At 39.8% G+C, this 22218-nt stretch overlaps 1 protein-coding gene across 7 annotated transcripts in view; it reads left to right on the top strand.

Moving 5' to 3' along the window:
* The window catches only part of ncam1a (neural cell adhesion molecule 1a), a 527426-nt gene that overhangs the window by 170103 nt on the left and 335105 nt on the right, over positions 1-22218 (top strand). The window lies entirely within an intron of this gene.

The raw sequence follows: 22218 nt of genomic DNA, 5'->3' as shown, positions 1-22218 counted from the left end.
ATTACACACCAATATTTGTGGAGAAAACGTTGAAAGATCTGTGGAAAATGACAGGAAGTAATCACCAAGGGACACTCATTTCAATCAAAGTTTATGCAGAATTTACACAAAGAAACAACTTTTTTGACCCTCCAAGCATGAATTAGCAAAAAAGCTGCTCTCATACATTTTTTAAAATAAATTGTGACATTAGATGAGTTTTTGCCTAGTGATCCCCCACAAACATGAAGTGAAATTATGAACCTAAAAAATACTTTTCTGTAATAAATGTTTTAACATCTGTAGCAAAATTCTAAATATATTTAACTTTAACTTTAACACTGCATTTTAGTTCAATGAGTCGTTCGCCCTGTCAGAGGCAATTTAAGAGTAAAAAGTAAATGTTTTTGAGAACTAGTAAAGCGTCAAACGTGGAATCTGGATTAAAACATGGTGCAGTTTTTGTCCAAGTTTTTCAAGTTGTTTTTATTTATGTGTGTTTGCTCAAAGTAGAAAGTAAAGAGTATCCACTGTAAAAAGAACTATAGGCCTACTTAGTACAGTACTTTTACTTGTGTACCACCAGTGACTACACTGAACAATGAAGTGAATCATTAAAAATGTGGCATTTGACATAGTTTTAGATGCCACTTATCTGTTTAGCAAATGAACAGGCAAGTGGCACCTCCAGGCCTAGTAATACATTTATAAAGCGTGCGTACGTACAAAAATATTACATACGTGACTTTCCTCTTTAAGATCTGATTCTCACTTAAACGAGCGAGTTTGAGGTTTGAAGCTTGTGTTTTGTCTGTACACTTTAGTAAGAATTCCACAGATAGTTTCATAAATGAGACCCCGATGGAGCAGGAAATGAAATAAATGCTAAATATGTACTTCGTTTAGAGCTGTAATGTGTCACCTTCCAAGCAAGGTTGAGCCTCCACAACTTTAATAAGACATGGAACATTAATGTGTATGGTATATATTTAAATGTTACAGTAAAGGTACTACTTTTTGTCATTTGAGCCAACTTAGCAGGAAGCCTGACGGCCAACATAAATTGGTCTGAGGGCCGCATTTGGCTCCCAAGCCATAGTTTGGACACCTGTGGCTCAGTCCCTCTGCCCCCTGAATGATGGATGGCCCACTAAAACTGGACAGAGTTGTGTTTATGGCAGAGGAAATACTTTGAAGAGAAACTTTAACCGAATTGCACCAGCTTGACTTGACGTGACCCTTGAACTTTAGACACATTCCAACATCTATGGCAACTTCAAGACATATGTTAGGCTGTTTGTCCAACCGTGTGGCAATTTAAGTGGGATTTGTTATGCAAAATAAACTTTTACTATTGCTGTCTGTATTGAAACATGGCTCAGTCCCTGCTGTTGCCTGTAGGGGGCGAAAAATACACTTGATCCAAACAATGACCATAAAAGGTTTTTTGTGTGTGCATCACTTTTCTGGTTGGATGATTCCCCCATTTTGAAAACTTTTTGAACATTTATTTAGGCTCGTTTCCACTTTGGAGCGGATTGGTACGTCCAGAAGTGTCTCCCCTGTCATCAAACAGCAGAAAGAAAATATGAATTTCTTTACAAACGCTTGATAAACTTTCGTATTTCCACTGATGATAATCCACAAACTTAGAAAAACAAAGCTAGCACATGTTAGCATCTTCTGTTTCCTGTTTATCGACCTACAGCAGATAAATGACTGCATAAAAAACTGTAGATAAACCAGAAGTTGTTTCCCGTTTACGCTAGCTTTAGCATCGGAGTTTGGAACTTTTTGCTAAACGTCTTTTGTTGAGAACTGCTGAGATCGGTTTTATGAAGAAAAGTACAATTCTGGTACGCACTCTGGGAGATCAAAGCCAGTCAAAACATGGCTTTGTTTACTTTTTGACACCATCTTCTACACATGAGGATGAAATAATAGTTGTATTGCCCTAAAATTGATTTGGCTTTTGAAAACACTGCTAGAAAAGGAGTAAATTGTCAGCCCTGGACATATTTTTCTAAATGCCACTTATCTGTTTAGCAAATGAACAGGCAAGTGGCACCTCCAGGCCTAGTAATACATTTATAAAGCGTGCGTACGTACAAAAATATTACAAATGTGACTTTCACTTAAACGGGCGAGTATGAGGTCTGAAGTTTGTGTTTTGTCTGTGAACTTTTGTAAGAATTCCACAGATAGTTTTATAAATGAGACCCTGATGGAGCAGGAAATGAAATAAAGGCTAAATATGTACTTCGTTTCGTGCCGTACCGGGTCACCTTCCAAGCAAAGTAATAACATCTCTGTGTGACCAAGCATTAGAAAAGTGATACAGTTCCTCATTAAGTCAAAAACACGACGCAAATTCCGTAAATGTCCGTCTTCTTTTGCTTGAATTTGAAAATGTTGTATTAAAAAAAAATCAGTTTCTCATTATTTCTCTCTCTCTCTTTTCTCTTTTCACATGTGCGACCCTGAACGACCTCGCTCCTCCTCTAACTCAAGGTAAGACCATTTCTATCCTCCGTTCTGAAGTGTGCGCTGATATACAGTAGGTTCTTACCATAAAAGCGGTTCACATAACTCAAATTCCTCTCGCGTTACTTTGATTGGAACAAGATGTCTCCAGAGCCGCAAAAAGGAAAAGAATATGTGACAAATTCTTTTCAATTAGCGGTTAGAATATTCAATAATTGACTTAGCGAGGTTGAGTCTTTATCAAATTAGTCTGTAAAATGGGATTAATATTTAAAGCGGTGGTTGGGAGGAAGTAGATCTATATGAGAACCATTGGATTGTGTGGTATTTGTTGACGTTGAATACAAATAAAAGTATCAAATTAATCTGAGGTTGGTAGAAAGAATGATGGATTTGTTTGGTGAAATACTATACCTCGTTGGGGGTCAAGGCACTGAGGGTGAAGAGGGGAAATGGAGAGACTGAGGAGGCTGATGGTTCTGCTGCTGTGGTGGAGATGGGTTTGGATGAAGACGAAAGAGTTTAGCAAACCTTTTTGGATTTTTGCACACTTTTTTGGTTGAAATTATTTTGTGGCACTCCACCGTCCAAAACATCACCAAATCAGACCTTTTTTGTAAACTTTTTTTTTTTTTTAATCTAGCAACAGTAAAGGCCTAGTTGCCTCTCCACCTGTGAATCAATTTCAACTTGCAAGTAAGACAGTGTGCAGGATTTTTTTCAGTGCAACTGTAATAGTAAAATTTAAGTTTGCTTAGGACACTGTAAAACGGAAAATCCCAGGTCACCCCTGAAAAAGAGGTCTTGGCCTCTTCTTACCTGGTTAAATAAAGGTTTATAAATTAATTAATTAATCAATCAATCAATTAAATGCATGCGTGAATCTGTTAACTCAAAATCTACGTTTTGACTGGCCCTGATCCCACAGACTGGTTCACTTAAGAACACTTTGGAACGTTTTTTAATGGCAGGTGAATTTCCTTGCCCAGGGTCAGTATTTTCTGCTTTTATTTCACTCCGTTTTAACATCTCTTTATGTAATATCAGATGTATTATGCACTGGAAATATAGTATTTTGGGTCTGGACATGAGTGCCGTGCATCGATAAATGGACCAGTACAATTGGATCACGTAAATGGACCAGTACGATTGGATCACATAAATGGACCAGTACGATTGGATCACATAAATGGACCAGTACGATTGGATCACATAAATGGACCAGTACAATTGGATCACGTAAATGGACCAGTACGATTGGATCACATAAATGGACCAGTACGATTGGATCACGTAAATGGACCAGTACGATTGGATCACGTAAATGGACCAGTACGATTGGATCACGTAAATGGACCAGTACGATTGGATCACGTAAATGGACCAGTACGATTGGATCACGTAAATGGACCAGTACGATTGGATCACGTAAATGGACCAGTACAATTGGATCACGTAAATGGACCAGTACGATTGGATCACGTAAATGGACCAGTACGATTGGATCACGTAAATGGACCAGTACGATTGGATCACGTAAATGGACCAGTACGATTGGATCACATAATTGGATTGTTGGATTGGATTGTTCATTGGCTCAATCACTTGAGCCAATAAACGATCCAATCCAAAACAAGCCAGTAAAGGCAATACCTAGACCACAATCTAGAAATTGTAAAGGGGCACATTTTGTAGTAATTGCAAGTTGATGTATTATTATCCATCCATTTTCTACCGCTTGTTCCCTTTCGGGGTCGCGGGTGACTGGAGCCTATCCCAGTGACTTTGGGCCTTAGGCGGGGTACACCCTGGACAGTGGCCAACTCGTCGCAGGGCCAACACAGAAACATAGACATTACAGACGACCATTCACTCTCACATTCATTCACTAGGGTCAATTTAGAGTTGCCAATTTTGCCTAACACATGCATGTCTTTGGACGGTGGGAGGAGCCGGAGAACCCAGAGAGAACCCACGGTAACACGGGGAGGACATGCAGACTCCACCCAGAGAGATCATGTGATGTTGGTCTGGTCCGGTAATCGAACCCATGATCTCCTTCTTGGGAGGCAAGAGCGCTAACCGCCTTATTATTATGTTGTTGTTTTATTTGTTGTGTCCATACCAGTCCAACACTAGTGATTTTCCTCCTTATAAAAGCGTTGACTTGCGGTACATACGCACGCTTTCTCTCCGTTCAGTATTCTTGTGTGGGGAGCTGCACACTGCACATATGGCTCTGTTCTGACCCATTTGCCTGTCCTCCTTTCCTATTCTCCAAAGGTTGGGCTGAAATCGAGGTTAGCGTTCCATTTTGGTATGGTAGAAAAAGTGTGGATTAATTTAGTTCTGTAGCAGGGCCGTGGGTTCACTCAGGGCAAGGACGCCTTCTGCTTAGTAATGCTTGTATTTTACATTCTACTGGCATGTTTAAGTAAGGTAGATGTGGTATACTTTATATTTCTTTTTGGGTAAGTTTAAAATGAGTCTAGAGAATTACTTTTACAACTTCCTGGAGTTTGTCAAGAGTATAGAAAATCAGCTACTAAACGATACTAAAACTAGTGAAGATACTTATTTGAGAAAGTAATGTGTTTAAAAAGTGCTATTATTATGTGTTTAAAACCTACACTTAATCCAGAGTGCACTCTTCTTCAGTGCGTTATAAATCTGTGAGTCTGGTTTAGATACGCTAGTGGATTAGCCAATCAGGGACAAGCACGGTCCGTCCTATTCGAAGCAAATGTGGCTGTTTACGAGGACCAAAAGGAAACAACATCAAAAGGGACTGAAAACACATTGTAGATTTAAGTTGCAGTTTCACATGCATCACAGAAATAAACAACTCTGATTGCACAGTACAGTTTGAGTTTGGCTCCAGGCACGGTGACATGCGACCTTCACCCGGTGACGGTGTTTGTTGTCCTCTGTGCTAATGACGTTAGCTCCGTCTTAGTCCTAATGTGGCTCTCTCTTTTACAATAGGCTTAGCTGATAATAATAATATAAGAATATTGCAATATTGTATTGTCAAAAGTTACAATATTGTTGGATGTCACAACAGATATAGAATAATTGTTTTGTTGCAGCATCAGAAGCAGGTAAAGCAGAAAAGAATCATGAAATAAGTTTTTTATCACTTATTTTTGGGGAATATGACTGCAATAATGTGTACTCATGGCTTGTCAAGACATTTTAGGAGGAAAATAGCATTTTTATATATTTTTATATTTATTTTTTTTCCAACTTTTTTTGGTCTGTATTGTGACTCTTTCCCTGTTATATAACATACTTTGAATTAATATGTGTATGAATTGTGCTTTACATATAAACTTGCCTTAGTATTGCTTCCAATCCTGCCAATAAATAATGTATATTTTATATATATATATATATATATTTTATATATATATATATATATATATATATATATATATATATATATATATATATATATATATATATATATATATATTATATACGATATAATTGTACCGTAGCTGTCTCCTGTATGTGAAACAAAGAAACACTGGTTTGAGACAATTAACCTTTTTATAATTATAAATGATCAGAAGACCAAATGATAAGCACCTTTTAAAGTTATTTAGAACAATATAACCTCCAATAAAACATGGAGCAGTGTGCACAGCATGGCCCCACCCACCTCCTCACAGAATAACTGACTGCTGTTAAGTTGCAATCAGCAGAATTATCATAAGCCTAATCATATAATATTTGAGTTAATGACTCTCCACAGTAGGTAAATAGACAACATTTAAAATATGTAACCGGAGAGCATAAAAATGAGTGTTGCTGTTTTTTTATGGATGTATAAACATCAAGAGTTGTTTTCCCACTGGCATTTATAATATTGTCTCGTGAAAGTAGAACATTACTTCTCCTCAGTAGCTCATACAATTAGTCAAGAAAAAGAGAAATGATTATGGACCAAACTACCAGAAGAACTAATGATGGTCATGGAAATTACTTAAAAGTAATTTAAATTGAAAAGACAAAACATTAATTCATTCACCACATTTTCAAAGGATATAGACAAAATGTGAAAGACCAAATCAGTTCTAAAGCAGGTCTAAAGCAGGTCTAAAGCTGATCTAAAACAGGTCTCAAACAGGTCAAAAGCAAGTCTAAAACAGGTCTAAAACAAGACTAAAGCAGGTCTAAAATAGGACTAAAACCTGTTTAAAGCAGGACTAAACAGGTCTAAAACAGGTCAAAAGCAAGTCTAAAGCAGGTCTAAAACATGTTTAAAGCAGGACTAAAACAGGTCTAAAACAGGACTAAAACAAGCCTAAAGCAGGACTAAAGCAGTTCTAAAGCAGGACTAACGCAGGTCTAAAGCAGGACTAAAACAGGACTAAAGCAGGAATAAAGCAGGTCTAACGCAGGTCTAAAGCAGGTCTAAAGCAGGACTAACGCAGGTCTAAAGCAGGACTAAAACAGGACTAAAGCAGGAATAAAGCAGGTCTAACGCAGGTCTAAAGCAGGTCTAAAGCAGGTCTAACGCAGGTCTAAAGCAGGTCTAAAGCAGGACTAAAACAGGACTAAAGCAGGAATAAAGCAGGTCTAACGCAGGTCTAAAGCAGGTCTAAAGCAGGACTAACGCAGGTCTAAAGCAGGACTAAAACAGGACTAAAGCAGGAATAAAGCAGGTCTAACGCAGGTCTAAAGCAGGTCTAAAGCAGGACTAACGCAGGTCTAAAGCAGGCCTAAAACAGGACTAAAGCAGGAATAAAGCAGGTCTAACGCAGGTCTAAAGCAGGTCTAAAGCAGGACTAACGCAGGTCTAAAGCAGGACTAAAACAGGACTAAAACAGGACTAAAGCAGGTCTAAAGCAGGTCTAAAGCAGGACTAAAACAGGACTAAAGCAGGTCTAAAGCAGGTCTAAAGCAGGACTAAAACAGGACTAAAGCAGGATTGTTATGGACACTATATGCAGTTTGAAAAGTGCCGTCTTTTCATCAAGTTCACGGTCTTCTCGGGGCCGGAGCAAAAACAGTGAATGAAACATGAGGCAGGGGGCCAGGCCACGCTTCTGAAGTTCTCTGAGCACAAGTTCAAGGCTGCCGCAGTGACACATGAGGACTACTGTGTGTGCACCAAACACCAAACAAGCAGCGACGCATTTTCAACACAAATAAAGATGTCTGTATCCAGCAAAATTAACTTCTTTTGAGCTTTTAATCATGTCACAACTTTGTTTCCCCATCAAAAAACTCACCTAGAGTTGTGTTAAGCTTCATTTAGGTTTTTTTCTGTAATGCTGTTTACGAGGTTGGAGTCTCTTGAGTGGCAAGGCAAGTTTATTTGTAGAGCACAATTCGTACACAAAGCAATTCAAAGTGCTTCACACAACAAGAAAAATGCATTCAAATCACAAAAACATGACAGAAATCATAAAACCTTCATTTCTATTCATTCAATTTAATAACACTTCTGTCATGAACCATACATTTTCTCTGTGCTTAGTGATCTGCCATATGGCATACCAAATCTCTTGGACCACACTCCAGACACTCTTTCCCATCTTTATGTGACATTGCCAGCGTGGCAGGCGTCTTCGAGATGGACACGTGGCTTTTAAAATGATTCTTTCCCATGTTTGACGGTCCCTAGACGCCATCTGCCTCTGCGCACGTCTTTTATCTTTTACCACGACTCTCTCATCGACACATCCACCTTATGTGTGGCTCTTTTGTATCTTTAACGACAGAGCCAGTCTCGTCTGCCCCTGCTTAGATTTAGAGTCCACTAAACTAATTGTCCTGGAATAAACTCAACCAAAGCTTTTAGAGTTAAAACTGGCTCTTGATCAGTGGGTCGGTGCTCCAGGCTGGCTTTAGTGTCGACTGACCATCTGACCAGCATGTGTTCTGACCCTCTCCCCAGGCACCTGCGATGCAGCTGCGCTTGGACACCACAACAATGGGCTATTGTTTCGAGCATGTTCAACTGTAATTGTGTCTAAATAGTAGTTTTAGAATTGTAAAAGAAAAGTCCTTTTCATTTAAATGAATTTAAAGGTGCTATTTTCAGGCTGAAGATATCTGTCAAATAGTTTAAGTAAAGTCACAAAGACATGACAGAAATCACAAAACAGTTTAAGACATAAAAGAGGGCAAAGACAATCCTTTCAGTCATATACACAGCTAAACATAACTGTTTTTAGTTTAGATTTGAATATTGTGCTCTGTTTTAGCTTCACAGAAAAAAGTACAGCACAGTTCTTTATTATTTGTGTTTGTTACATTATTTATTGGCCTGTATTCTTTATCTGACAAGACAATGTAGCATGGAATAGGGATGAGAGAGGGACGGACATACAGCAGCCATCGCGCTGTCCTGTCCTTAATCCATCACTGGCATTGTTCTGTGGGCAAATTGTGTTTGAACTTTGTAACATAAGAGGTTAAGAGAGTATTCATTAAGTGGTAGTTCATCATGAATTAATTATTTGTTCATGCTTTATTAAGTATTATTAAAAGTGCAGTTTTTATAAAATATAAAAGTAGAAAACATGTTGAGAGTGAAATACTAACAGATACTATACTAAGACAAAAAAAATGTTCCTGTGTTGGCCCATGCTCAGTGTGCTAGTCGGGAGGCCATGCTAAAGGCTAATGGCGCTCGGTGGGGGGAGGAGTTGTCAGAATCCTGTTTGACATCTGCTGCTCCCCTGTCCGCTGCCCCCTGTCTGCTGCCCCCTGTCTGCTGCCCCCTGTCTGCTGCGCCTTGTCTGCTGCTCCCCTGTCTGCTGCCCCCCTGTCTGCCGCTCCCTGTCTGCTGCCCCCCTGTCTGCCGCTCCCTGTCTGCTGCCCCCCTGTCTGCCGCTCCCTGTCTGCTGCGTCCCTGTCTGCCGCTCCCCTGTCTGCTGCGTCCCTGTCTACCGCTCCCCTGTCTGCTGCCCCTGTCTGCCGCTCCCCTGTCTGCTGCTCCCCTGTCTGCTGCTCCCCTGTCTGCTGCGCCCTGTCTGCTGCCCCCTGTCTGCCGCTCCCCTGTCTGCTGCCCCCTGTCTGCCGCTCCCCTGTCTGCTGCCCCCTGTCTGCCGCTCCCCTGTCTGCCGCTCCCCTGTCTGCTGCCCCCTGTCTGCCGCTCCCCTGTCTGCTGCCCCCTGTCTGCTGCTCCCCTCTGCACATGTCTGAGCTGAGGAAAAGGGCCGGACCAGGGCAAACATTAGCAGTCTGAAAACATCTTCTAACGCCGCGCAGCCTTACAGCACGGATAATAAGACCTTTCAGTATTCAGAGCGGGGATAATTGTTGTACATTTATTGTAGAATTTGCCTATTTTAGCTGCCGTCTGCAAATATTTGGAGCTGGTTTATGGGCAATGTCTCTGTAATGAATGGGTTCATCCACACGAAACACGAAAACATGGAATACATTTCTAAACTGTCAACATGTTGTTCAATGATTAACCGACATCCGAGCTAAATACTGGAGGATTTCCAAAAATAAGCAACAATTTTGAATTTCCAGAGGGAATTTTACCATAGGGGAAATAAACAAAAGCTAGCATTCCCTGACATGCTATTGCACACAGTTGTTAAAAAACGTGATTTGACAACTGAAATGAGTCTGATGATGATTTATGGACTAATAAACACAACAGGAGGAATATGTGTCTGTAACTTTTGACAAATCTGGGAAATTGCAAAGTGTGTGTGAGTGTGTGTGTGTGTGTGTGTGCGTGAGTGTGCGTGAGTGTGTGTGTGTGTGTGAGTGTGTGTGTGTGTGCGTGTGCGTGAGTGTGCGTGAGTGTGTGTGTGTGTGAGTGTGTGTGTGTGTGAGTGTGTGTGCGTGTGTGTGTGTGTGCGTGTGCGTGAGTGTGTGTGAGTGTGTGTGTGTGTGTGTGTGTGCGTGAGTGTGTGTGTGTGTGTGTGTGCGTGAGTGTGTGTGTGCGTGAGTGTGTGTGTGTGTGTGCGTGTGTGTGCGTGAGTGTGCGTGAGTGTGTGTGTGTGTGTGTGTGTGTGTGCGTGAGTGTGTGTGTGTGTGTGCGTGTGTGTGCGTGAGTGCGTGAGTGTGTGTGTGTGTGTGCGTGCGTGAGTGTGCGTGAGTGTGTGTGTGTGTGTGTGCGTGAGTGTGTGTGCGTGTGTGTGCGTGTGTGTGCGTGAGTGCGTGTGTGTGTGTGTGTGTGTGCGTGAGTGTGTGTGTGTGTGTGTGTGTGTGTTTTCGGCTCATAAAGAGAGAACCTTGGAAACAGGATTAATTAAACTAGCTTGAATGAAGCTAAATACAACTCTAGGTATATTTTTGATGGGGTAACAGTGCTATAACAGTCAATTTTGCATAATATGTGCAAAAACAGTGACTGACTTAACTAATCTTCCACAACAACCAAAAGAGAGGATAAGGTGATATTTCTGCTCCTAGTTTTCTATTTAGACCTAAACAAAGACATTTACAGGCACATTTTAACAGTCTTTTTAACAAATTGCCAAATTATTATTTAAATATTATACGCAGAGTCACCAATAACATATCCAGATGTTCATTTTTGTCAATATCGCCCAACGAAATGTAGTGATTTTTCCTGCCCATCGAGGCTTAAAGAACAGTATGATGTGGTTTGATGAAAATACAGATAAAATGCATTTTGTGAAGTGGGAGTAGACCTGCTTGAATCCTCTAAAGCACAGATTGCATAGATTGTACACCCACGATGTACAAGGATGTGAGCTCTCCAGTGGGACAGAGGTGGGCTGCTCAACCATGGATTGGCTCTTCCATTGTGCTATGTAAAAACAACAAAAAAACTGGTTTCTGTATTTTGTATCTCAGTTTCAGTATGTTAAATATCTATGTTTCAAATTCGATTCTATTATTTTGACAAGTTAGGATAAATTATTGCATATTTACTGTCAGAATATTTAGTGTGATTTGAGTCAGAAATTACATAAAATAGGCTAAATAAATATTGAGAAATTGTTCAGATTTTCACATAAACATTAACAGCTGTAAAAATGGTGGTGCTTGATTTAGTCGAATTTATAATCATGAAATAGCTATTTACTCTTATTGTATACGGTGTTACATTATAAAGTGAGCTAGCTAGTGATGCTAACCATGGTCAGTTTCAGTTCCAGTATCTGAAGAACTCATTGTATTTATACATTCCACAAAAACATTTCATCATCCACTCCACTGCACTTTTTTAAGGAATTTAAATCAATTTGCGTGCCATTTTTGTCAACTAAACTAGACCAAAAGTTAGAAAAAATATGATTTGACTAAGCATAAACGTTATTTTAGTCTAAAAAAAGACCAAAACAAACTATAGGTCATTTCATGAGTTCATACAGTTCCATCACATAATTATTTGCCATTTTTAGAACAACCAGAATCCAGGTCCAAAACCAGAACAGTGTTGCATGACCAAAGTGTGTCTAAATCAGGATGTCCAAACTGTGGTCCGGAAACTTTATCACAAATACAAATACAATTAATTGCAACAACTCATTCCTCTCAAATTCACTTTCAAATTCACTTTCAAACAACAGAATAAATAGTGTTTTGCTTGTGCTTCTGTTTGGATAAGATGTGCGTGAGGTTTGACCATGGCCCTGCTCACGCACATTAATACCCTGCACGTGGAGGTCTAAATGGTCAAAGGAGGGGTCAGTGAGCACGCACGGGTGACCTAGATGCCCTTCCTGGCAGAGCAAAAGCAGCAGGAGAGATATGGATGCATCAGCAGCAGTGGGACAAACTTTTCTGCTACAGAGGCAATGCAAGAAGAACAAAAATATGACTCATGAAGCTCTTATTCTGCCAAGAAAACTGTGTGTAACGTGAAAACTTTGGTTATTTCTGTGCGTGCGCGCCTGGGTCTGGCAAAGACACTGGCACAGACATTATTTCATTGATTTAAACAGGGGGACACTTAAGCTCAAGCTGTCTGTTACAAAATAATGAAGGGAGATCTGGGGCTTGGTCAGCCTCGGACACTGGGCTACATAACAAAACATATCAAAGTCGAATCGATATTGTGATCCATGTATTGAGATAGTATATAGTATATCAGATCGAGACAAAACTGCATCATTGCGCCCCCAGTGGACGGTGGACGCCATGTCATCAAAAAATCCTGACCTGTATCGTCTCCTCTTCAAAGCATTAAATCAACCATACATTTAGCCTAAATGGATAAAACAGACACAAGAGCAGAGTCTGAGGATGTCTGGACTGTGTGGCGTGTCCCTGTAGTGCCATGAGTGATGCTGGTGTGTTCACAGACACATGGAGCCGGCCTCTCCTCTTTCACAGCCTTTCACCAACTTCTACTAATGACATCAGGAGCCATCTGCCACGAGGAGCCCAGCCAGAATATTAGCCTGCGTATCCAGTTACAACACTGATGGTTTTTTACTCAATAATAATGTAACAAGGAATATAACCATATCCAGTGTCAGGGATGAGCTGGAGTAAGAAATGACAAACCTGTAAAGCTAGCTCGAAAGTATAACTGGATTTATTCTTTATTCATTTATCTTATCACTATCTTTTTTTTTCTTTTTTGATTATTTCCAAATATTTATCGTATATATTTTTTATTAAGGTGCAGTTATTATAAAGTCATTGTGAGTCTTTAGATTTAATAAATGCATGAACATACATGACTTAATTAATAATTAACAAAGTGTTTCTTAAGAATTATTCAGAATTGGTAACTACATAATTAATACCGTAATTTGAACCTGTTAATTAAGAAGTAACTAAGCCTAAGTCATTATTTACAAACTATTTTCTAATTACAAATGAAGTCGTTGTTCATGCTTTATGATGCTCACAACTCATCTTGAATGCTCTGAAAGCTCCCAACAGCAGTCGTCCTGTCCCTGTGCAGAAAAGCACCCCCAAAGCATGATGTTTCCACCCCCATGCTTCACAGCAGGGACGGTGTTCTTGGGATGGTACTCATCCTTCTTCTTCCTCAAGAAGAGCAGAGTTTATGCCAAAAAGTTCTATTTTGGTCTGATCTGACCACATGACTTCCTCCCATGACTCCTCTGGATCATCCAGATGGTCATTGGCAAACTTCAGACTGGTCTGAACATGTGCTGACTTAAGCAGGGGAACCTTCTGTGTGATGTATGATTTTAAACCATGACAGCCTAGTGTATTAGGGTGTAGTTCCGAGTTTCCAAGTAGGAATTCCGAGATGTGAGAGTTTTCTAATGAGAAATTACAAGTCTGAACACGGAAAGTTCCACCTGGAACGCAGCGTTGTTATGAAGTGGTGCCATAAATTCTATATACTTATTTTTGATGATTGTATTTTGTATTATTTATCCATGTATTTATTAGTATTTATATTTATTTAGCTATTTATTTTTGCTTGTGTTTTTTTTATTTCATTATTTCATTAAAATGTTCTGTGAGTCAGCTACATACAACGGCTCGAGTGCTTTTCCCTTGGACACAAGAACCACGCAGCCTTTGTTTGACGGGCGAAACACTTACTGCACCACAACGTCCATATTGTTATTGAATTCATTTTGTAAGAAATGTATGTATTATGTTTTTTTTACAGGTTAAACAAGTCAATGCTATCCAGACAGATATATTTGGTCGTCATGGGAACACACACTTGTCCATTGTTATCTTAAAAGTGCAAGCTGAATTGAGTTTGGAATATAGTGAAGGATGAACGGGCTGTTGCCACTGGCAGGTGCAGCGTTGTGTCACTGCAGATTAAAAAGGAACATGAGACTAAAAGTTGACTACGATCGCGCTGAAGTAATAAGACTACGCAGTTCTATGTGTTTGTGAAGAGAACATATGCATTCTAATGGCTGGTATCATTCCATTAGTGATGGGCAGATTGATACCAAATATTGATACATTGATAATGTCAGAGGTATTGAAAAGTATCAATACTGTAGGTTTTAGAAAATGCAAAACCTACGTCAAAAACCTGCGATATTTGGCAACAGTATTATATCGGTTTGAATCCAAAACCAGTATCGCCCATCACTACGTTCCATATTTCAGCTACAATACATTTTCAATGGTGGCGTTAGCATATTCTTATTCTTATTACCATACTCATAATCATTATTATTATTAAATCGCACCAAAAATATAGCAGGCCACAACATTTTGACCGTAAACTTGTCTTTTTTCATCAAGCACCAGAAATCCTGCATTTGGAAATTAGATATTGACTCGTGATCCTCCAGCAAAGTGTAACGAAGATATAAGCAACAACCATGTGTCTGCGCTGCCAAATGACAATTCATGTATTTGTATTTATTTTTTGCCTTGTTAAAATGAATGGGACAAGAGGTTTATGTCAGTACCAGACGGTGTGCACGTGTCAGTCCTGGAATGTTTGAAAGTTGAATAGCAAAGTTTTTTAAGGCTACTATTGAGCATGTTAATGCTACTTTCCAGAGCTCAAAACACTTGAGTCCAGCTTGTGACATCATTAGGTGGTAATCTAGAAGGTGGCCATCAGTTTTTTACAACTTTTATATCGCTTCACCAAACTCGCCAATAACAGTAATTCAACAACAAATAAAGGTGCTCTTGAGTATTTCTATTTGTCAAATAAACAAATTGTGACATTAGATGAGTTTTGGCCCAGTGTTTGCTTTGTCATTTCCTAGCGTGATGTCATCAATTACAAACAGGAAGTGAACATTTTAAACATTCGCCAATCGGTATGTCTACACTAGCTGATGCTGTCACCTACGTGTCTCCATGAAGATGCTACCGATTTTCCTCGAACGTTCCACTGTATGGCATTTTTTCAGTTTCTCCAAAAATCAGGCCCTTTTCTTACTCCCACAAAGTCACACAAGGTCTTTTCATCAATCCCTCCCAACTTCAGCTCCAAAATCTTTCAAATCCATCCATTTCCCCCAACTCGATCTTTATTCCCCTGCCCTGCCGATCCTGCGGGGCCCTCTAACCAGTCAGCGTCTGCTTTAAACGCATCAAGAAGCCCAGGACCGCCATCCCATTGTACAAAAGTTGTCTGTAATGCGATAAGACGGAATAAAAGCCTCTGTAATGAGCCCCTCTCTCTTTCATTCAGTCCAAATTCAATTGTTTCATGATCGCCAACGGGAAGTAAGAGCAGCTTGAAATGTACCTTTTACTGGAAATAAGGTTAACTGGTCCATGGAGCCGTCCAATCAGCAGCAAAAAGAGGCTTCCGTAGAGCTGCTGCTGTCAGACCGTTGAGCTCAAGACGCCGGCAATATTAGATTTTCGAATTTCGTTTCGTTGGCGGTGTAATGGCGCACCGTCCACATAGAGTGCGGCGGGAGAGCCACGGAGCGGGATTGACAGTGAAATTAATGGGATATTCAAATGAGTTTGGGTTATTAATAAAGTGTAAAATGGGATGTAGAAATGGATACAAGGATATACAGGGTTTGCTTAGGATGTTTGAGCAAGAGCGAAAGAAGTGCGAATCATCGAAATGGAAGACGAGAATTCAGCTAATTAAACGCTTGTAATTTGATCACCGCTTACTGCATAACCACCCTTTTCAAAATGTGCATGTTTTGTACATTTGCATAAGTAGAGCTCATAGCACATGCGAGTTAAGCTGTGTTTCCATGTAAGCGTTGTACTGCGTTGTGCAGGTGTCGGTTGGTGTTGGAGAGAACGAACGCTGAAGCCTCGCAAAGCTTTTAATGCAGGACAAACATGAACTAAGATGATAAACCGCGTGCGTTTCTGGGCTAGCTATAGTCTGGTGCAGGTCTCTAATCCGACCGTCACGTGGGGTTTTGAGATACGCTTCATGAGTTTATGCGACTAAATGCGTTTCCACCTTTCAAAGTTTGCTTCAGCTGTAATGCGCATGAAACGAGATCCACTTGAAGCGAGCGTGTGAACTTTTGTGCGCTATTTAAAGGTTCTAAACGCGATATTTGGTGTTTCCACCTCCCGTCACTTATGCGAGACTTGTTCAAAATTAGGTGATGGAAATGTAGTTATTGTCATTCACGAAAAGTCCAAAAGAGACAAAAAACAATGACATTTTTTTACAATGTCAAACCCTCAAAATGGAATTGTTTTCTAATTATTTTGATGACATTTGAATAATGTCTGTGTGAAACGTAACAGCAGAGATTGCAAGAGCAAGTCATAAATGTGTGATTTTGAAGATGATCTCGTTCACTTTTAATTTCTTTATTTTCTGCATGAGACTATAAATAGTCTGGTGTTACCATAGCTCACTAAATATCATTCCACACCCCATGCTGACTACAACTACGCTGCTAAATTGTGGAACATTTCAGTTAAAGTAATAATAAATCCATGAATATTTTTCCCTATGATCGCCGCTTTGTCGCTTCTTCAAATTCCTGCACATTTGTACAAACCCCACAGCCATGAACCAATAGTACACCTTAGATTCACGCAGTTCACAACTAAAACGAAGCCTGAACACAACGGCAAATATTGTCTTTGTATCTGAGCGATGCAGGACTAAGAAATGAGCCAATGGCTACAATCTGCTGTGTTTACAGCATGTGTATCATGTATGTTCATTAATATGCACTGTCCTGACCAAATAAACAATGATGATAATGTGAGTGTGACAACAAAGCCGTTATCTTCTGGGCCAAAGTGATGTCACAACAACAAACATCCACACATGAGCTGTTCATGATTCTGTTGGCGTCTCTATTACATAAACCAGGCCTCCTATTTTGTGTTTTGAGTCTTTTAGTGTTGGTTATTATGTTTGTAAAGTTTATGAGAAAGACTTGTTACTCATCAGGTTCAGAAATGAAAACAGTTTAAGGTTTTAAGATGATCACATATTAAAAGCTGATTATTATTGTTATTTCCTCCCACGTACACGGGGCCCACACTGAGCACGTCCTCATGGTTTGGAACAGCACTAAAGTGGAGGCACAGGTGGGAGGGGCTCGTGCCACACCAGAATCATTCCTGGGGCGCTATTGGCTGATAGCATAGTGAAAGCTGTTTGCTTGGACTAAATAGATGATTAACAAAAAACATGCAAGAATACGAGTGTCGAGACATTTATTTTCATTCTCTGATAAATGCAGGTCAAGTTAGGGGGAAACAGCACCACAAACACACACAGCACCAGAGCCTTGCACATTTATGTTCAAAACGTCAAATAATAAGCCAAAGGTGACAACATATCAATATTGCATTATATGATCTAAAAAAAATAAAAACATCAATATTTAAACACTAAACTGAAGCTTTGTATTGTATGAGATGATGTTGTGACACTTGTTGCATGTTCTGCACAGACCATTAGCAGTGTGAAAGGGGGCGGGGCTCCTGGGGGCGGGGCTCCTGGCAGATGGCTGCTCATCACATTCAAGAAAAGTTGATGCAAATGGTGTGAAAGAGCGCTTGACATCCATGTGTTAATTAACTATTCATCTGACGTCATATATAGTGTAGCTTGTACAGATTTATTCATGGTCAACAATAAAAAAATATGGATTGTTATCGGCTGAATTGTCGGCGATATCGATAATATTCTACCTGGGCATGTTATATAGCAATTCAAGCTTACACTCTCGAGAATACAACCGTTTGATCATATTTACTGACAGATGAATGCCCCGATATCTCTGTGCAGTAGTTTGGTTGTGTGTCTGAGATGCCGTAGTGCACCTGAATGCAGCTCCAGAGTGACGCTCCTGTTTGTGTGAGTCTGACCAGTCATGGCTCCGACCAGTCATGGCTCCGACCAGTCATGGCTCCGACCAGTCATGGCTCCGACCAGTCATGGCTCCGACCAGTCATGGCTCCGACCAGTCATGGCTCCGACCAGTCATGGCTCCGACCAGTCATGGCTCCGACCAGTCATGGCTCCGACCAGTCATGGCTCTGACTGAGGCATGGCTGGTCTGAGGAAATCTTATTTGTGAAGAGTTGTGAGGTGGCCTGTCTGAGCGGTGAGTGTTGTAAATGTGTCTTATTTTAATGCTTTGTCTCTTTTGTTCAGTTTAGTTAGCTTAGCTCGACTGGGGAACACAACACTGTAAACATCTGTTCTCTGTAAATGAGCCGTGAAAATTAGTCTGAATTTACGCATATTAACATATTGTGGGGCATGTGCATTAATTAGGCTGCCCCAAATAAATTGTCTGTTTGCTGTAACCCGAGTCAACATTTTTCAAGTGGGTGGGACGGTAGGCAAATTCTTATTTTTTTTACTTTGAAGGCAAAAAAAAAGATCCAAATTTTGCAATTTTTTGACTCGGAGTGACCACCAGGGTTAAGGCTTCATCATTCAATGACGGAAAACGTCTCCATCAACCCGATCGGGAGACTAAATTTCACGATTTTAAGATATTTCAATCGACCTTTTGTACGCTGCTATCCTTTATTTTGGTAGCGAAGGCGAGCGGGGGGAACATGCGGGGGACACGGGCGCCGCCATGTTTGTTGTGATGACGCTGCTGAGCGTGTTTCAATCCTAGAATGCATTGCGTAAGTCAAATTTCACACCGTGATACCGTGAGAAACACATGTCCTATGGAGACTTCAGTGGTGCCGAGAGGCTGACTAGGTTGTAAAAAGCAACACATCAATTTTATGCACGTTCTGTTTCGTTACAGACGCATGTGAAGGACTGAATAAGTAAACACACATGTGTTGCGCAGTGCGTTATCAGTCCATTAGGATGAAAGATTTACCAACGTGATAAAAATATTCGACAAGGCGGTTTAGGAAAGACCGGTCGGTGAGTCGGCGAAATAATTGAAAAATAAAAGATTTTGAAGTTTTTTCAACAAAATGCAGATTATTTTTTTCAGTCGGCTAGTTTCGTACCGGGTCGGTCGGGTTACGGCAAACAGACATATTATTTTGCTCTTTAATAGTTTAAAAGTCTATCAAAAATATCAACTTTCAGCCTTTAAAATTCACAGGAGGCAGAATAATAAATGACACTTTAATAAACCCAATTTATGATGAATTGAGCCTGACACACTTTTTATAATCAGCTGCCTATAAACTATTTTACATTACTGAATATATCAGCACCTCCAACTTCCTTTTATATCGGTATCATATCGGAACCCCATAATCGATCGGGTCCCACTTTGAAGGACTGCATTTAGACTCCAAACTGTTACTCAGTCAAATATTTACTTACGGTAATAATTATTTCTAGGGTGATATAACTACATCTTAATTAGCCTAAGATTAATAAAGGACATAGGGTATTTACTAAGCCCGAATACGTCTCAACACACAATTTTTCATGATATAGTCTTTGTCGAAGCTTTATTCAGACTTATTAAGGTACATTTTTGGCCACTACCTCCAACTAAATACAATTATCTACTACGGTAATCAAACGGCTAATACTTCAAAAGTACTGCATGTTACCATCTCCACCAAACCGTAGCGCTGACACGGCTCATTCTCTCAAAGGCCATACTTCCATTGTAAACAGGGTACAAGCTCAAGCCCTGGCTGTGTTTACTGAAGGCCCTGCTATTACCATTCCAAAGGTGGAACTGAACACAGCATCAACAAACAGTCATCAGCTCCGCGAGTCAGAAATGTGCTCCACGGCCAAACTGAAACCCACCGCTTCACCTCATGGCGGAAATGTCTGCTTCGTTTACATCTACTTTTATATCTATTTTACAAGACAATTTAAAGAGCGTATGACAGTTGGGAGTACTTGTTGAACTAAAATGCAGTTAAGATCAATATGTTTAAATGTAGATAAACAACAATACACATTTTATCCCAGAAAAGCTATTTTTTTAGGTTTAAAATGTTCACTTCCTATTTGTAATTGATGACATCACGCTAGGAAATGACAAAGCAAACACTGGGCCAAAACTCATCTAATGTCACAATTTGTTTATTTGACAAATAGAAATACTCGAGAGCACCTTTATTTGTTGTTGAATTACTGTTAGAGGGTGAATGTTTTTATTTTATTTTTTAAATCAATTATGCATTAACTAGTGTGCTGTCACTTCCTGTCATTTTCTGCAGATTGTTTTAACTTTTCTCCACAAATAGCTTCTTGATTTGTGTAAAGCTATCATTAATATTTACAACAGGTACAAATACACCAAATAAAGTCGTGAAAAATCATACGCACACAGAACATTTAAATTTAAAGATGTCAGTTTGAAACTCCTCATGTAGTTTTCTCACATACCTGTAAGAAAAAAATGTATTACAAGTTTTCATATCGAAATAAGGCAATTGCCAAAATTGCACATATTTTAGTCATTTTAATCAGAATCCGGTTTACATGTCTTGGTTGTTTTTGTTAAAGGTGGTATGGACGATTTTTTTCAGCAAATTTTGTATCATATTTCCTCGTGGCGTGGATAAATCATTTGTCCTGCCACGTATCACTCATAAAACGCACCTATCGCTCACCTGCAGCTGCGTCAGGGTCGTCCCCACGTTTCCGCGTGCCTAAGCGCATGGATCTATCATAATATAGTTCCCTCAGTGTACGGGGCAAAATGAAGACGGAGAAAGACAGTTCGAGCTGACGCAGAAGTGGACAGAAATCTACGGGAGACGAGCGATGCGATGCGCTCCGTTGCGCTAATAAACAAACGCACGTGTGTGTTGTATCAGTCCGCACGGGGGAGTGCGCATGCGCACTTCCACCTGCGTTCTCAAATCGCCGAAAAATCGTCCATACCGCCTTTAAGTTACAAAACGAATTCCAGTGGACAGTTTGGATATCTTATTTATCTTTTGAGTAAACTAGATCTGACAGATTAAATTTTGCCAAAATGTTTAGACTTTTTTAAACTTTAATGACACTTGCCTGGAATTAGATACCAACAAATCCTTCTGTACTTTCTGGCAAAATTCTGTTAAGATTGTTAAGTTTGGTGTTTGTAGGTGCTCTTTAGGTCTCTATGGGAGAAAAATGCATTTTAAGAACGCAGCCTTTGAATTTACAAAGCCTATGGATGAAATAATACAGTTTTGACAATTTTGTTGAGAGAGCAAATTGCCAAAAAACTAAATACATAGTTTTGCCTGCAGTGTCTCAGCTTAAAATGTGTACCCAAGTCTTTCCATTTAAAGGAGTGAAATCTGTTTTGGCCCAGTACAGATACTGTAAAATACGTTCTTAGGGTGAAAATAAGTGCTGTCTGCATCTAAGTGAGAAAGAGTATCTTATTTTCATATTTGTTAGCTTTACCTGTTTAACTGTTTAAAATGAACTAGTTCAGCTTTTCATGTTTTCAAGATTGTAAAAATCAGGTACAGCACGTTTTAAGAAAGGAGAATGAGACATAGTTAAGTCTAAGTATAATTTAATTCAAGCCTTTTCCCTCTTGACAACTTCTGTATATTTTTAAAACCAACTTCTTCCGACCAATTTTTGAAACACATGCAATAAAATAAAGGCTGGATCAACGCGTTAAAAGCCACACTGCGGAACATTCCAGGCAAAGCAACACTATCTCCAAAGAGACGAGCTGGTCTTCGGCGGAAAAGTCATACACGGCACTTTTCAAACACAATTCCAATTCTTATCCAGGTTCTGTTCTTGCTAAAACATCAATTTAAATCCAATTTACATTATCTACCTAAGTCCATTTTCCTCCTCATTATAACTTTGTCCAGTCAGATCAGATACATTTTGTGGATACGTCTTTCAGATGTTCTGTACAGGCCACTCCCGGCTCATCCCCTTCATCTGCTGCACGTTTTAACTGCTTGACTTTTTGCTCTTCCAAGGTTAAATTATTTTTCTTTGAACATGCAGATTGCAGA

This window comes from Eucyclogobius newberryi, unplaced genomic scaffold, assembly GCF_026437365.1.
Source record: "Eucyclogobius newberryi isolate DKJ021-1_F unplaced genomic scaffold, fEucNew1.0.hap1 SCAF_15, whole genome shotgun sequence".
NCBI classification, from domain to species: Eukaryota; Metazoa; Chordata; class Actinopteri; order Gobiiformes; family Gobiidae; genus Eucyclogobius; species Eucyclogobius newberryi.
The sequence above is the reverse complement of the archived record's forward strand: the minus strand, read 5'-3'. Positions and strand labels throughout refer to the sequence as shown.